Genomic DNA, 18,154 nt, shown 5'->3' on the forward strand with positions numbered 1-18,154 from the left:
GCTATAGAACTAACTGAAGAAGCTCTCTTGGTGGGGCCATCTAATGTGCTGCCTGAAGAAGATCCAGAAGCTGCTCTTGATGCTCACGCTCCTGGAGGCAGTGGTAATCCTACCTCTGCTTAATCTACTTGCGTTTTTATGTCCCTTTTGCGCTCTTGGAATGTTGTTTCCTCGAATATTTGTGGTCTCAACTCTGAACCTAAGCAGTTAGCGCTTCATAATGCTATCCTTACTAGTGGTTGTGCGATTGTTTGTTTACAAGAAACGAAAAAACCTCGTTTGATCTGGCTTTTATCAAAACCTGATGTCCCCGACAATTTGATCGCTTTGCGTACGTGCCTTCTCGTGGCGCTTCTGGTGGTATTATTACGATTTGGAAGAGCTCAATGTTTACGGGCTCAGTTTTATTCTCAGATCACTTTGCGCTTGTTGTTAGTCTCACCAGCACACAGTCTCAGCAAACTTGGACGCTAGCTAATATTTATGGGCCATGTACTGGGGATGATCGGGTGACGTACACAAACTGGTTGTATGATTTAGACATACCAGCTTCTCAGGACTGGCTTTTACTAGGTGATTTCAACTATATTCATGCGCCTGATAATCGTAATAAACCTGGCGGTAGTACTATTGACATGGTCACTTTCAATGATATTATCCGTGCGCAAAACCTTCTTGAACTTCCTGACAAAGGACGAGCATACACATGGAATAATATGCAACTTGATCCCTTACTCGAGCAGTTAGATTGGTTTTTCACCTCTCTGCATTGGACCAATGTATACCCCAACACACTGGTTAAACCGCTTGGTAAGCCTGTCTCTGACCATATACACTGTGTCGTTTCAATCCAAACTTGCATATCACGCAGTAAGGTATTTAGATTTGAGTCGTACTGGCTACTTCACCCTGGATTCATGGAAGTTGTAAATGCCTCTTGGAGCAAACCAGTCAATTCGCCCAATGCAGCCACTTTGATTTGTGCTAAATTTAAAAGGCTCCGACATGCTCTCAAGATCTGGAGCAAAAACATCTCTCGTTTGACGATCGCCATTGGCAACTGCAACCAAACTTTGGCTCATTTTGATGAACTGGAGAATAAAAGGCCCCTTACCGCCCCTGAAAAGAACTTCCGTAACATCCTCAAGAAACATATACTCTGACTTTTACAGTATTAGAAACTCTATTGGAAAAAGCGCTGCACAATCCGCTGGATTAAATTCGGTGATGAGAACACGAAGTTCTTTCAGGCCGTGGCCACAGAGCGCTATCATAATAATAACATCACCTGCTTTCTGGATAATGAGGGAAACCAGGTGGAGGATCACACCAGTAAAGAGGCTCTTCTTTTTTAGACATACAAAAATCGCCTGGGGTCTATGTCACCTGCAGAGATGAAATTTGACTTACCCGCGTTAATAAAACGCTCCAATAATCTTGATCACCTAACCGAACCTTTCACACATGAAGAGATCGATGCCGTGGTTAAAGAGATGCCTGCCGACCGAGCACCTGGCCCGGACGGGTTCAGTGGAGCGTTCCTCAAAGCTTGCTGGCCTTTGATCAAGTCTGATTTTTATGCCCAATGCTCTCAATTCCACGCTGGTGACCTTGATCTTACAAGCATCAATGATGGCCTCATCACTCTGATCCCAAAGGTTCGCTCGCCAGAGACAGTTAACGATTACAGACCGATAACTTTACTTAACTGTTGCCTCAAGCTGCTCACCAAACTCTTGGCTAATCGATTACAAAAAATCATCTTGACCCTTGTCCACCGCAACCAATACGAGTTTCTTCAAGGCCGGACCATTCAAGATTGCCTCGCTTGGGCCTTCAAATATATCCATCAGTGCCATGCATCTAAACGGAAAATCGTACTGCTCAACTTGGATTTTGCAAAAGCCTTTGACACCATTGTCCATGATCCTATGATCAACCTCATGCGGCACATGGGATTTTCTGACAAGTGGCTCAACTGGATTCAGTGCATTTTTTCTACAGGTCGATCTTCTGTTCTGCTCAATGGTGTACCAGGCCGCCAATTTCATTGTAAGAGTGGGGTACGCCAGGGTGATCCTCTCTCCCCCCTGCTCTATGTCCTTGCGGCTGTTCTCCTTCAGGCTGCCATTAACAATGCGTTTAGACAAGGGAGAATCAAGCTACCTTTTCCTTGCCCTGGTCAATCTGAATATCCTGTGATCCAATATGCCAATGATACCATATTGGCTCTCCCTGCCTGCCCACGTCAAGATGGAATTATCAAGCAGATCCTTTCGGACTATGCATTGTCCATTGACCTCAAGATCAACTTCAATAAGTCCACTCTTATCCCTATAAATCTTGATGATGCCTTGACTGCTGAGTTAGCTAACATCTTTGGCTGTTTGGTTGGCACCATGCCTTTTACATATCTTGGGCTCCCCATGGGTACCTCGAAACCTACGGTACAAGACCTCATGCCACTTGTTTGCAGTGCCGAACGACGTCTCACTGCCACAATCTCCATGATGTCATACGGGGGGAAGCTTTCCTGGCTCAATGCGACCGTAACATCCTTACTTATCTATGCCATGTGCACGCTGAAATTACGCCCTCAAATACTTGAGATGTTGGATAAGATCCGTCGCTGCTGCCTCTGGAATAAGAAGACTGAACATGGGGACAAATGTAACTCGCTGGCCGCTTGGAGCATGGTCTACAAACCAAAAAGAAATGGAGGCCTGGGTGTGATTAATCTGAAACTACAGAACGAAGCTCTGCTAATGAAATTCTTGCACAAGTTCTATAACAAGAAAGATGTCCCTTGGGTGCGATCTTCTCTGGGACACCTACTACACAGATAAAATCCCGCATGCCTCGAAATCGATGGGCTCGTTTTGGTGGCGCGATGTGCTTAAACTCACACCTCAATATCGCGGGGTCTCTTGTGTCCAGGTGGTCGACGGGACAACTACTCTCATATGGAAAGATCTCTGGCTAGACAACACCTTGGACGTGTCACACCCCCGGGCCTTCTCCTTTGCCTTGCATGAAGATGCATCCATCAAGGATTTCTTGGTGAGCACGTCATTGCATGACCTTTTCCACCTGCCACTTTCTCCCGAAGCCAAGTTCGGGACATGCAGTCCTTGTCCACCCACATGCACCCATCCACCACTACCACTGATGTATGGCACTATACCTGGGGGCAAACCGAGTTCAAAGCGGCTGATTACTACAGGTTCTGTTTTAGACTTGCCCCAAAGCACCCAACCTTCAGGTTGCTGTGGCGATCCAAAAGCACCATGAAAATCAAAGTTTTCGGCTGGCTGCTTCTTCTCGATCATTTGAACACAAGGAACATGCTGAAACATCGTCATTACAACATTGGTGAAGTCTTCGACTGCCTTCTTTGTGGACAACATATTGAAGAAACCGTGGACCACATGATCTTTGCCTGCCCCTTCAGTAAGGCTTCTTGGGAGAAGCTTGGCATTGACTGGCCAGAGTTTGACTCCAGACTTGATCTGATCACACAAAGCAATGAGTCTGAGCACAGACCTCTCTTCATGGAAATTTTTCTCACAGGAGCATGGAGTTTGTGGAAAGAACGCAATAACAAACACTTCAGAGGGGTTAACCCTAGTACTGATCCATGGTTGACACGTTTCAAGGGAGATTTTGGCCTCCTCCAACACAGGGTAAAGGAGGCGCAAAGGACATTTGTAACTGCCTTTTGTAACTCTCTAGCCTAACTCCCTCCTTGTGCCTTCTAGACAGTATCCACTTTCTGTTCCTCCACGACCCCCCTCCCTGGGATGGGGGTGTGGTTGAACACCCTTGTAACACTACTGTAACTCACATGTAACCTTTCCAAAAGGTAGAAATATATACAACAATAGTAGGAGCCTCTCCTACTGTCTTCCCCCTCAAAAAACAACATTTGTAACCTCCGAAAGGCAAGCAGGTAGTAATTTAGTCCAACCTAGTTCTCAGCAGGCTAGCAAACTCTTCTCTTCACCATTACTTGTTGCAGTTGAAACTATCTCATGTAGTCGGTCATAATCTTCTTGTCTTGCGTTGCAATTTTGTGTTAAAGAATCATTGCATCTCCTACCTGTAAACATATCTAGTAGGAAACATGTAAATCTTTTTCACACATGAAAATTAGGAACATTTTTGTGCATTCTTTTGTATCGTATTCGGCTGGAATTACTCTACAATAAGATGCGGTCAATGCAAACTAACTACGTAGTTATTGTATTGCAGATCAACCAATATGATTAACCCGTTTCTATTTCATGTTCATCACAAATGTGTTGTGCTCCATCTTCTTTCTAAGCAATTTGGAGCTATTATAATATGTATAACACACTTACCATTTTAGGACGATCATTCTATGTGCATTAAGTTGAGAATGTTATGCCAGTTCAGTCTAGAAGATATTTTTCTATCGTTTATAAGTACTACCATTTCGTTCTATTATGCTTTATATTATGGTATCTTATAAAGGCATAACATGATTTTTATCGGGTATCTTCTCTACCTGGAGCTGTCGACATCGACTGGAGGAGCGACAGACCGTGCACTGATTCGAGGATTGCCGCTCCGGTAAACGATTGTTCAGCGGTCGCCATGACTGAGGGAGTCCCCATTCCAAAATACAGTTGTTGAGTTTTTCTTCCACCTACGCAATCCGCTACCAATCTTGAATTACGTTTGTGAAGAACATCTGGATGCTTACTTCTGCTCACTCATCAAAATGTCCTCTTGTTTTAGGTGTAGATGTCATGCGGTATTCATGGATCAAGGATATCTCAAATAACTTCCAGATGAAGGGTTTGACGATGTCACGGTGGTTTGTCGTTTAGAACCTGCATGCATGGTCCAACAATAGTTTTCACCCATTTGAAATGTGTTCTACTCTGTCTAGCTTGTTGTTGTAGGTAAGAACAGTTGTGACCTCCGAAAGGCAGGAAGGCAGTCAGTTATTCCAACCTAGTTCTCAGCAGGCTGGCAGAGTCTTCTTTTGACCATTAGTTATTGCGATTGGAACTATCTCATGTGGTCGGTCATAATCTTCTTGTCTTGTGTTGCAATTTTTAGTGTGAAACAATCATTCCATTTCCTGCCACTAAACATATCTAATAGGAAATGTAAATGTTTTTCACACATGAAAATAAAGCATAGTTTTTGTACATTCCTTTGTATCTTATTCGGCCGAAATTACTATACAATAAGAACTGCTCAACACAGACCAAGTACGTAGTGATTGTATTCTAGATCGACCGATATGATTAACCCATTTATTTTTCATGTTCATCACAAATGAGTTGTGCTCAATCTGCAATCTAAGTAATTTGGAGCTATTATACTATGTATAACACAAGTACCATTTTATCACGACAATTCTATGTGCATTATTTTGAGAATGTTATGACATTTCAGTTTAGAAGATGTTTTCTATTGTTTATAAGTACTAGCATTTTGTTCCATTGTGCTTTATATTATGGTATCTTATAAATGCATAACATGATTTTTATCGGGTATCTTCTCTGCCTAGAGCTGTTGACATCGACTGGAGGAACGATAGACCATGCACTGATTCGAGGATTGCTGCTCCGGTAACCGATTGCTCAGCGGCCGCCATGACTAAGGGAGTCCCCATTCCAAAATACAGTTGTTGAGTTTTTCTTCCACCGACGCAATCCGCTCCCAATCTTGAATTACGTTTGTGAAGAACATCTGGATGCATACTTCTTCTCACTCATCAAAATATCCTCTTGTTTCAGGTGTAGATGGCATGCGGTATTCATTGCTCAAGGAGATCTCAAACAACTTCCAGATGAAGGGCTTGACGATGTCGCGGCGGTCTGTCGTTTAGAACCTGCATGCATGATCCAACAATAGTTGTCACCCATCTGAAATGTGTTCTACTCCATCTAGCTTGTTGTTGTAGATAAGAACAGTTGTGACCTCCGAAAGGCAGGAAGGCCGTCAGTTATTCCAACCTAGTTCCCAGCAGGCTGGCAAACTCTTCTTTTGACCATTAGTTATTGCGATTGAAACTATCTCATGTGGTCAGTCATAATATTCTTTTCTTGTGTTGCAATTTTTAGTGTGAAACAATCATTGCATCTCCTGCCACTAAACATATCTAATAGGAAATGTAAATGTTTTTCACACACGAAAATAAAGCATAGTTTTTGTACATTATTTTGTATCATATTCGGCCGGAATTACTATACAATAAGAACTGCTCAACACAGACCAAGTACGTAGTGATTGTATTCTAGATCAACCGATATGATTAACCCATTTCATTTTCATGTTCATCACAGATGAGTTGTGCTCAATCTGCAATCTAAGTAATTTGGAGCTATTATACTATGTATAACACACTTACCATTTTATCATGATAATTCTATGTGCATTATTTTGAGAATGTTATGCCATTTCAGTTTAGGAGACATTTTCTATCGTTTATAAGTACTAGCATTTTGTTCTATTGTGCTTTATATTATGGTATTGTATAAATGCATAACATGATTTTTATCGGGTATCTAGTCTGCCTAGAGCTGTCGACATCGACCGGAGGAGCGATAGACCGTGCACTGATTCGAGGATTGCCGCTCCCGTAACCGACTGCTCAGCGGCCGCCATGACTAAGGGAGTCCCCATTCCAAAATACAGTTGTTGAGAATTTCTTCCACCGACGCAATCCGCTCCCAATCTTGAATTACGTTTGTGAAGAACATCTAGATGCTTACTTCTGCTCACTCATCAAAATGTCCTCTTGTTTCACGTGTAGATGTGGTGCGGTATTCATGTCTCAAGGAGATCTCAAACAACTTCCAGATGAAGGGCATGCTGATGTCGCGGCGGTTCATCATCTAGAACCTACATGCATGATCCAGCAACAATTGTTACCTCCGAAAGGCAAGCAGGTAGTAATTTAGTCCAACCTAGTTCTCAGCAGGCTAGCAAACTCTTCTCTTCACCATTAGTTGTTGCAGTTGAAACTATCTCATGTAGTCGGTCATAATCTTCTTGTCTGGTGTTGCATTTTTTTGTGAAACAATCATTGCATCTACTACCAGTAAACATATATAGTAGGACACATGTAAATCTTTTTCACACATGAAAATAAGGAACATTTTTGTGCATTCTTTTGTATCATATTCGGTGGGAATTACTCTACAATAAGATTCGCTCAATGCAAACTAACTATGTAGTTATTGTATTCCAGATCAACCAATATGATTAACCCATTTCTATTTCATGTTCATCACAAATGTGTTGTGCTCCATCTACGTTGTAAGCAATTTGGAGTTATTATAATATGTATAACACACATACCATTTTAGTACGAACATTCTATGTGCATTAAGTTGAGAATGTTATGCCAGTTCAATCTAGAAGATATTTTCCTATCATTTATAAGTACTAGCATTCCGTTTATTATGCTTTATATTATGGTATCTTATAAAGGCATAACATGATTTTTATCAGGTATCTTCTCTGCCTGGAGCTGTCGACATCGACTGGACGAGCGATAGACTGTGCACCGATTCGAGGATTGCCGCTCCGGTAACCGATTGTTCAGCGGTCGACATGACTAAGGGAGTCCCCATTCCAAAATACAGTTGTTGAGTTTTTTCTTCCATCGACGCAATCTGCTCCCAATCTTGAATTACGTTTGTGAAGAACATCTGGATGCTTACTTCTGCTCACTCAACAAAATGTCCTCTTGTTGCAGGTGTAGATGTTGTGCGGTATTCACGGCTCAAGGAGATCTCAAACAACTTCCAGATGAAGGGCTTGATGATGTCGCGGCGGTTTGTCGTTTAGAACCTGCATGCATGATCCAACAACAGTTGTCACCCATGTGAAATGTGTTCTACTCCTTCTAGCTTGTTGTTGTAGATAAGAACAGTTGTGACCTCTGAAAGGCAGGAAAGGAGTCAGTTATTCCAACCTAGTTCTCTGCACGCCAGCAAACTCTTCTTTTGACCATGAGTTATTGCGATTGAAACTATCTCATGTGGTCGGTCATAATCTTCTTGCCTTGTGTTGCAATTTTTACTGTGAAACAATCATTGCATCTCCTGCAACTAAACATATCTAATAGGAAATGTTAATGTTTTTCACACATGAAAATAAGGCATAGTTTTTGTACATTCTTTTGTATCATATTCGGCCGGAATTACTATTCAAAAAGACCTGCTCAAGAAAGACCAAGTACGTAGTGATTGTATTCTAGATCAACCGATATGATTTCTTTTTCATGTTCATCACAAATGAGTTGTGCTCAATCTGCAATCTAATTAATTTGGAGCTATTATACTATACATAACACACATACAATTTTATCACGATAATTCTATGTGCATTATTTTGAGAATGTTATGCCATTTCAGTTTAGAAGATATTTTCTATCGTTTATAAGTACTAGCATTTTGTTCTATTGTGCTTTATATTATGCTGTCTTATGAATGCATAACATGAATTTTATCCGGTATCTACTCTGCCTAGAGCTGTCAATATCGACTGGAGGATCGATAGACCGTGCACTGATTCGAGGATTGCCGCTCCGGTAACGGATTGTTCATCCGCCGCCATGACTGAGGGAGTCCCCGTTGCAAAATACAGTTGTTGAGTTTTTCTTCCACCGACACAATCTGCTCCCAATCTTGAATTACGTTTGTGAACATATGGATGTTTACTTCTGCTCACTCATCAAAATGTCCTCTTGTTTGAGGTGTAGATGTCGTGCGGTTTTCATGGCATAAGGAGATCTCAAACAACTTCCCGATGAAGGGCTTGACGATGTCACGGCGGTTTGTCGTTTAGAACCGGCATGCATGATCCAACAACAGTTTTCACCCATCTGAATTGTGTTCTACTCTGTCTAGCTTGTTGCTATAGATAACAACAGTTGTGATCTCCGAAAGGCAAGCAGGTAGTAATTTAGTCCAACCTAGTTCTCAGCAGGCTAGGAAACTCTTCTCTTCACCATTAGTTGTTGCAGTTGAAACTATCTCATGTAGTCGGTCATAATCTTCTTGTCTTGCGTTGCAATTTTTTGTGTGAAACAATCATTGCATCTCCTACCAGTAAACATATCTAGTAGGAAACATGTAAATCTTTTTCACACATGAAAATAAGGAACATTTTTGTGCATTCTTTTGTATCATATTCGGCGGGAATTACTCTACAATAAGATGCGCTCAATGCAAACTAACTACGTAGTTATTGTATTCCAGATCAACCAATATGATTAACCCATTTCTATTTCATGTTCATCACAAATGTGTTGTGCTCCATCTGCTTTCTAAGCAATTTGGAGCTATTATAGTATGTATAACACACTTACCATTTTTGTACGATCATTCTATGTGCATTAAGTTGAGAATGTTATGCCAGTTCAGTCTAGAAGATATTTTTCTATTTTTATAAGTACTAGCATTTCGTTCTATTATGCTTTATATTATGGTATCTTATAAAGGCATAACATGATTTTTATCGGGTATCTTCTCTGCCTGGAGCTGTCGACATCGACTGGAGGAGCGATAGATCGTGCACTGGTTCGAGGATTGCCGTTCCGGTAACTGATTGTTTAGCGGTCACCATGACTGAGGGAGTCCCCATTCCAAAATACAGTTGTTGAGTTTTTTCTTCCACCGACGCAATCCGCTCCCAATCTTGAATTACGTTTGCGAAGAACATCTGGATGCTTACTTCTGCTCACTCATCAAAATGTCCTCTTGTTTCAGGTGTAGATGTCGTGCGGTATTCATGACTCAAGGAGATATCAAACAACTTCCAGATGAAGGGCTTGACGATGTCGCGGCGGTTTGTCATTTAGAACCTGCATGCATGATCCAACAACAGTTGTTACCCATCTGAAATGTGTTCTACTCCGTCTAGCTTGTTGTTGTTGTAAGAAAAGTTGTGACCTTCGAAAGGCAGGAAGGGAGTCAGTTATTCCAACCTAGTTCTTAGCAGGCTGGCAAACTCTTCTTTTGACCATTAGTTATTGCGATTGAAACTATCTCATGTGGTCAGTGTCGGGGATATACCCCGCGGCGTAAACTGGTCGGAAGTATAACCCGGTCAGACTTAGCGTTTTCATTGATAACCCGCCGGAGTGGCGACCCATGGATGGCCCTAACGGCGGGTCAGATAGAGGACTAGGCCCAAGGCCCAGAAGGCCGGCTCCTGTTATGGTGGGCCGGTTTACGAGGAGAGGCATAAGGAATATTCTCCTACCAAGGAAGCAAGACTAGGACTCCACTATTAATAGAGCAATCCTAATCCTACTAGGACTAGTCATGTAACCTACCCCTTCAACATATATAAGGAGGGGCAGGGCTCCCCAAAGAGGGGGAAGGAAGAAGAAACAATCTCTAGGGCTAGACATAAAGATCCGGTTTACCGACGACTTCCTCATGATCATAATGAGATCTAGCCACAAACAACATGTAGGTCTATTACCAGATGATATTTCCCGGGGCCCGAAGCTGTCTAAATCCTTGTCTTATGTTGCGTCTCTGGATTCCGCCCAACCCCTCTCAAGCTACCACATAGATGTGTTGGCCTCGTGACTAAGTCCTCACACTACGGACATCTGCCGTGACAATTTCACGACAGTTGGCGCCCACCATGGGGCTTGCGCACGATGGTGTTGAGTTCTTGAAGGGATCTCTCCCAGGTATTGAGAAGTTCATGATTGATCAGACAATTTGTGAGAAGCTAGGGTTGCGTCGGTTTGCGCCACAGATAAGTCGCCAAGCCCGACAAGGGAAAGAAGATATATATATCTGGATTAGCACGTGACACGATCCGTTCGGATGCAACTTGATGCGCTGATCACTACAATGGATGAGTGTTTATTACGCATGGCTGTTATTACACCCGCCAAGAAAATCAGATGGAGCTGTTTTTTCGTCAAGTCGACGTCTACTCCCGAGGAGGTCAGGTGTGCTTTTCTGCTGCTACTTTTCATAAATCTGATCGCTACTAGGCAACCTGGAGAAAACCTACTACTAGGAGGATCGCTGGTTTCCTTTGGTCCCGATGGGGATCCCAACCCATGTGCGTTTCGGACATTAGAGTCACCTAAAGTAATTACTAGTCCATGTGGTCTACTGTGGAAAGCAAGGAAAGGAAGAAAATCAATCCGCCGCTTATCTCGGGGCCAGCTCCTGCCTCCGCCTGCATACTATGTCCGACCCGGAAAAGGAGGAAGAAGAACCGACTCGAAAGGATCTATGTCGAGTCCAAGTTGATCATTCAAGATTGAAAAAAAAAGATTCAACAGCAGCATCAATGAGATCAGAGTCAAAAAGTAACTTCGGCGGTGGTCGAATCGGTGGGTCCGAGATCAAGATTAAGAGGACGTCGCCGGAAGCCTACATCGACCGGAATTTCTGTTGCTGCGATCGTACAAGACCGATGAGAGTTCAGTGCGCGGGCAAGTCATCCAAGGCCACGGCCTGATCTGTTCCACTGCTTCTCCACAGGGTCATAGGCTTAAAGTTCCAAGAAAGATTCGCGTCCGTGGGCTACTCATCGATCAACTAGCTGCTACTCTCGTGTACGTACCGTACGCGCACAAGAAGTTAATCCACGTCATCACACAAAGGACGGAAGCTGATCCTGCTCAAGCATATCAACTCAAGTAGTGTACTATTTCCGATCATGTGCGGTGCAGATTTTTTACCACATCAAAGTGTTTCATCCACCCGGCAATATTACCAAGTGTGCAGCTATGGGTATCCCAATCTGAAAAAAGGGAGCGGGAGTCAGAGAAGGACGTGATGCCCTGCCGTCTCCGCCTCGTTGTGGCCCTTGCTAAAATTTGAGATGGGCTCTAGGCCCATATTGCAATTTCTGAAAAATCTCTAAGGACCCTTGTGGGTTATATGGCACTAGGTGTAGTGGAAAGTTTAGTCCCACCCCGCTAGTGGAAGGAAAGTTGGAGTGGTTTATAAGGGTTTTTCTTCTACATGCTATTGGAGCTTGAGAAGAGAAGAGGCCCTTGCGCACTCCTCCTCCGCCGCCTGCCTCGCCACGCCACGCCTCGTCACGACGCGCCGCTGGTTGCGGGCCGAGTCTCTTTGTGAGATGAACGGTGTGTTGACTAAAGGTGGAAAGAAATACTTCATGACATTGATAGATGACTCCACTAGATATTGCTATGTGTATCTGTTAAACACTAAAGATGAGGCTCTACACTACTTTCACCCCAGTCAAACAAAGGATAATGAGATCACTCCCTATGAGAAATGGGCAAAGAGAAGGACAACACTCTCGTACTTGCGTACTTGGGGCTGTTTGGCAAAAGTCAATGTGCCGATCCCCAAAAAGCGTAAGCTTGGACCAAAGACTGTGGACTGCGTTAATTTGGGTTACGCTAAGAACAGCGTTGGCTATAGATTTCTAGTAGTGAAATCTGAGGTACCTGACCAGAAGGTCGGTACAATTATGGAGTCTAAGGATGCTTCATTCTTCGAGGATATTTTTCATATGAGAGATATGCAAAGCACTTCTAGATAGGAATCTGAGGAGACTCCTGAACCTGCCATTCCTATGGAATATTATGAACAAACACATTATGGAAATCCTGAGGAGGATGACGAGGAAACCCTTGGTATGGGCAAGAGACAAAGGACTGCAAAGACCTTTGGTGATGATTTCTTCGTGTACCTCGTGGATGATACTCCCACTTCTATTTCAGAAGCGTATGCCTCTCCAGAAGCTGACTACTGGAAGGATGCGGTCCATAGCGAGATGGATTCCATCTTGGCTAACGGGACATGGGAGATCACTGATCGTCCCTATGGTTGCAAACCACTGGGGTGTAAGTGGGTGTTCTAAAATAAGCTTAGGCCCGATGGTACTATTGAAAAGTACAAGCCTAGGCTTGTGGCCAAGGGCTATGACCAGCAAGAAGAGGAAGATTTCTTTGATACTTATTCACCTGTGGCTAGACTGACCACCATTCGAGTATTACTCTCGTTGGCGGCCTCGCACGGTCTTCTGGTTCATTAGATGGATGTTAAGACGGCTTTTCTAAATGGAGAGCTAAGGGAGGAAATCTACATGCAACAGCCTGATGGCTTTGTGATAGATGGTCAGGAAAGAAAGGAGTGTAGGTTGATAAAATCTTTATATGGCCTGAAACAACCACCTAAGAAATGGCATGATAAGTTTAATACAACTCTGACATCTGTTGGTTTCATTGTTAATGAGGCTGACAAATGTGTATACTATCGCCATGGTGGGGGCGAAGGAGTTATACTGTGCTTGTATGTTGATGACATACTGATATTCGGAACAAACCTCAAAGTCATTGAGGAGGTCAAATAGTTTCTATCTCAGAACTTTGAGATGAAAGACCTTGGTGTGGCTGATGTTATCTTGAACATCAAGCTACTGAGAGATAATGAGGGTGGAATTACACCTGCAATCCCACTATTTTGAGAAGGCATTGAGTCCTTTTGGATATTCGGACTGCACGCCATCTCAATCACCATATGATCCTAGCGTGTTGATTCGAAAGTCCAAAGGCATGGCTAAAGATCAATTGAGATACTCTCAAATCATTGGTTCACTGAGGTACCTAGCGAGCGCAACGAGGCCTGACATCGCGTTTGCTGCGAGCAAACTGAGCCGATTTGTTTCCAAACCGGGTGATGTATATTGGCATGCTGTTGAGAGAGTTATGCGCTATCTGAAAGGTACCATGAACTATGGACTTCACTATACCGGATACCCGTCGGTACTTGAAGGGTATAGTGATGCGAATTGGATCTCTGATGCTGATGAGATGAAGGCCACAACTGGGTATATGTTTACTCTTGGAGGTGGCGCTGTTTCCTGGAAGTCTTGCAAGCAAACGATCTTAACGAGATCGACAATGGAAACAGAATTAACAACATTAGACACATCTAGTGTTGAAGCGAGATGGCTTCGAGATCTTTTGATGGACTTGCCATTGGTTGATAAACCGGTTCCGGCTATCCTTATGAACTGTGACAATCAGACTGTCATCACCAAGGTGAAGAGTTCAAAGGACAACATGAAGTCCACCAAACACATAAGAATGAGATTAAAAGCTGTCAGAAATTAAGAAACTCCGGAGTGATAGCGTTGGACTATGTCCATACGGCTAAGAATCTGGCAGATCCCTTTACGAAAGGGCTATCACGTGTTGTGATAGATAATGCATCGAGGGAGATGGGTATGAGACCCACATGAGTTTCCATGGTAGTAACCAAACCTATGTGATCGGAGATCCCATGAATTAGGACCTGGGAAAACAAGCCAGTGGTGAACTGAGGAGAGTAACTATACTAACCCACTCCGTTGGAGATGCAATACTCTCGATACTGTATGGTAGGATGACTATTGTCTTATTATGTTCCAAAGCTTATTTAAGCAAGATGCTATCCTACAGAGAGATCTTTGGAGGAACACACCTATGTGAGCCCGACTGCTGGTCACAGTCTATGAGATTGGGGTGATCTCTAGTAAGCTCATGAATAGGCCAGGAGTGTGACTTATATGCTCCACCCGAGGGGTCGGCCTTCGGCAGCCTAGTACTAGTAAGACATGTAGTGAAACTTCTTTACGCCAAACTGACAATTCAAGTCATAGTCCATTGTTCAGTTGTGAAGGAGTGTAGCTACCTGCTCTAGGTGAAGTTCAACCTTAACAGCTCTTCACTGACACACTGGTATATCGAAAGAGCAATTGGAACAGAGGACACAATGGGCCCTCGAGATCTGGTGGGAGATTGCTGAAATTTGAGATGGGCTCTAGGCCCATATAGAAATTTCTAAAAAATCTCTAAGGGCCCATGTGGGTTATATGTCACTAGGTGTAGTGGGAAGTTTAGTCCAACCCCGCTAGTGGAAGGATAGTTGGAGTTGTTTATAAGGGTTTCTCTTCTACATGCTATTGGAGCTTGAGAAGAGAAGAGGCCCTCACTATCGGTGTACTAGAGTAGGGGTACCCTAGTATCCCGAACTTGTGCACGGGCAGTCGCAGCATCCCGCGGCAAGGCTTGCCGGGTGACCGCCAAGGTCCTCCGTGGTTCCTTTGGAGCCATTCAAGGACAAAGTATCCAAGCCAAGGAGACAAGACCCCGGCAAGAGCAGCTTGCCGGGAAGGCCAACCAAGGCATCTTAAGGAACTTGCCGCGACGCGCCACGCGTCCCGGCAAGGCTCGGTGAGCGACAAGCTCCCGGACGCGACAAGACAACGACCGCGGCAAGGCGCTTGCTGCGGCAAGCCACCACTCCGTGCCCGCACTCCAGCACATCCACCATCGTGTCGCTCTGGGACCCCTCCAGGCGTACGTGGCGGGAGGCTGTGCAGCCAGCGGCGCTAACAAGATTGCCATCATGGCGAGCGGTGGCGTCCCTGATGGTCTCTTTTGCACTATTTAGGCGATGCAGACGGGCATTTAATGCCCTTGTCCCCTGCCGTCAGGGTTAGGTATGATACACTGTAGCAGGTAGCTGTACCAACCGCAGCACCTTTCCATTTTTACCCTTGTCTATGTTGCCACCTGTCGGTGACCCCTTGAGCATATAAAAGGAGGCCCATGCGCAACGTAGGGGGGGTTCGGTTCCGGAGGAAGAGAACACTCACGCTCGGTCTCGTTAGCTGCTGGGGTGTACTGTAGCACTCCGCGCTCCCGAGCAAGAACTCAATACAAACCACAAAGCAGGAGTAGGGTTTTACGCATCCGTGCGGCCCGAACCTGGGTAAACCGCTCGTGTGCTTCCGCCTCGATCCGCTTCGTGTGCCGCCGAACCTAAAGGGACCCGGTCCGCCGGTCCCATAGGTGCTCGTGGATCACTCCCCCGGCAATCTTTGGCGCGCCAGGTAGGGGCGTCGAGGTTGTGTGAACCAGATCCGGCGTTCACGCGAGCTAGATCTTCATCATCTTCATCGACATGCCGCCGAAGAAGAAGGCTTCGGAGGCGGCTGCTCCGTCCGCGCCGAAACCCACCACCGCCGGAGCAAACGGCTGATGGGGCAGATGCCGGCGGAAGAACGGGCGTCGACGAGGGAGCTCACGGTGCTGCTAGGTCCAAGGACAAGGCTGCGCTTCCCATCGGTGGCGTAGCCGGCTCCCACAATGACCGGGCGCACTCCAAGACCTCGGCGTCCGTACATGCACCGCGCCCATCTCAGGAGGCGCGGGACCGACAGCGTCATGGTACTCACGGTACCATGCATTTGCTGGACCAAGATCGAGCTGGTGGATCTCGGAGTGCTCAAGACCAGCATGCACGCCAACATGCTGGCACGAGCGAGGCACGGTCGCCTGGACGGGACACTGCTCCTTCTAACATAGTTAGAAGTCCGAGCATATCCCGCTCCTCGCACCGTTCGCCATCGCCACCCGCCACTACAGCAGAAGCTTTGGCGCGAGCTCAACTGCTCCTGGACTACTCTCCAACGGCAGACAAGATCGATGACTGGAGGGCCACCATTCAGAGTCTCATCGGCTTCGCCAACGGCGACACTCAACGGCAGCCGAGCACGTCGCAGCTGCGGCAAGTCAGCCAGGCACGAGCCGGTGGCGACAAGACCGGTGGGGGTGCAACCACTATGCACTCTCCGCCCCAAAGGCCAAGATCGCCGACTCGCCGGATCCACCTCGACAGTGACTCCACCGCGTCGTCAGATCCACGAGCTCGTCGCGATCAGCGCCAAGTTCTTCACGAACGACAGCAAGAAGACGCTCGTACTCGCATCGAGCGCCGAAGAGAAGCGCGACGTCAATCGGACCAGCGCGCTGGGCCCTCTGTCGACATGCATGCACCAGGGGAACCAGGCGACTTGCCGTACGCGGTAGGTTGCCCTGCGTTTACTCGTGAGCTGCAGCAAGTCCAGTGGCCCAACACGAAGAATTTCAAACCAGACATACTAGAGAAGTACGATGGCAAGTCGCGTCCGTCGGAGTTCCTCAGCATCTACACCATCGCGGTGCAGGCTGCCGGGGGCGGGACGACAAGATCCTTGCCAATTACTTCCCGCTGGTGCTCAAGCCCAATGTCAGGTCCTGGCTCATGCACTTGCCGGACAACTCCATATCCTTCTGGGCAGACCTATGCCATCAGTTTGTCGGCGCCTTTACAGGCGGCCACAAACCTCATGGTCAAGAGAGTGACCTTCATCTGCTCGCCCAGAAGGAAGGAGAGCCCCTGCGCAAGTACATTCAGAGATTCAGCCGTGTACAGCACAACATCCCAGATACCCACCCTGCCGCGGTCATCAGCGCGTTCCATCAGAACGTGCGTAACCGCAGGATGCGGGAGGAGATGGCGATGTGCAGGATCAGAGACGTCAGTGAGCTGTATGCCCTGGCCGACAAGTGTGCACGTGCTGAAGAAGGGAGGAAACTCCCCGGAGAGAATACAGGAGCAGGAGGATCTGACAGCGAGGATGCTGCCCCGGCAAAGAAGAACCGGCGGTGGAACAACAGTAAGAAGAAAGGCAAAGATGTGCTAGTCGTGGAGCAGTCCGGCAACGAAGGTGGCGCCAAGAAAGCCAAAGCTGGTAGCTCCGGATTGCCGCATGCACCAACTGCCAGGCTGTGGCCGTCGCCGACAAGCAGGACGGCACCGACAAGCAGTACTGCAAGATCCACCGCACCAAGGGCCATGACCTCCAGAGCTGCAAGAAGGTCGAGCAGCTTGTCCAGCAGCAAAAGGCTGAATACGAGCGACGCGACAAGGAGAGGGCTCAAGGAGGCGCTGGAGAATCCGGCAAGAAGCGTGCCGGCTGGGGAGGACGCCGCGGCAAGGCCAAGCAGCGGCAAGGAGACAGACCTCCCCGCGGTCGCGACAAGGATGAAGATGACGACGACGACGAAGACATGGATGATGTCGAGACCAGTGAGCAGGAGTTCCAGAAAGCCACAGAGGTCTTGTGCGTTGACGGCGGTGCTTCTCTGCATACTTCGCACCGCCAACTCAAGCAGTGGGTGCGGGAAGTCAATGCGGCGGAACCACCTGTCGAGTCACGCAAGCTTCTAAAATGGTCCAGCACGCCTATCATCTTTGATATTGAGGACCACCCTGATCGCACAACCGCGGTCGGGTGCTTGCCGATGTTGGTTTCACCAACTATCCGCAACCTCAAGGTC

The sequence above is a fragment of the Triticum urartu genome, chromosome 1, assembly GCF_003073215.2.
Source record: "Triticum urartu cultivar G1812 chromosome 1, Tu2.1, whole genome shotgun sequence".
NCBI classification, from domain to species: domain Eukaryota; kingdom Viridiplantae; phylum Streptophyta; class Magnoliopsida; order Poales; family Poaceae; genus Triticum; species Triticum urartu.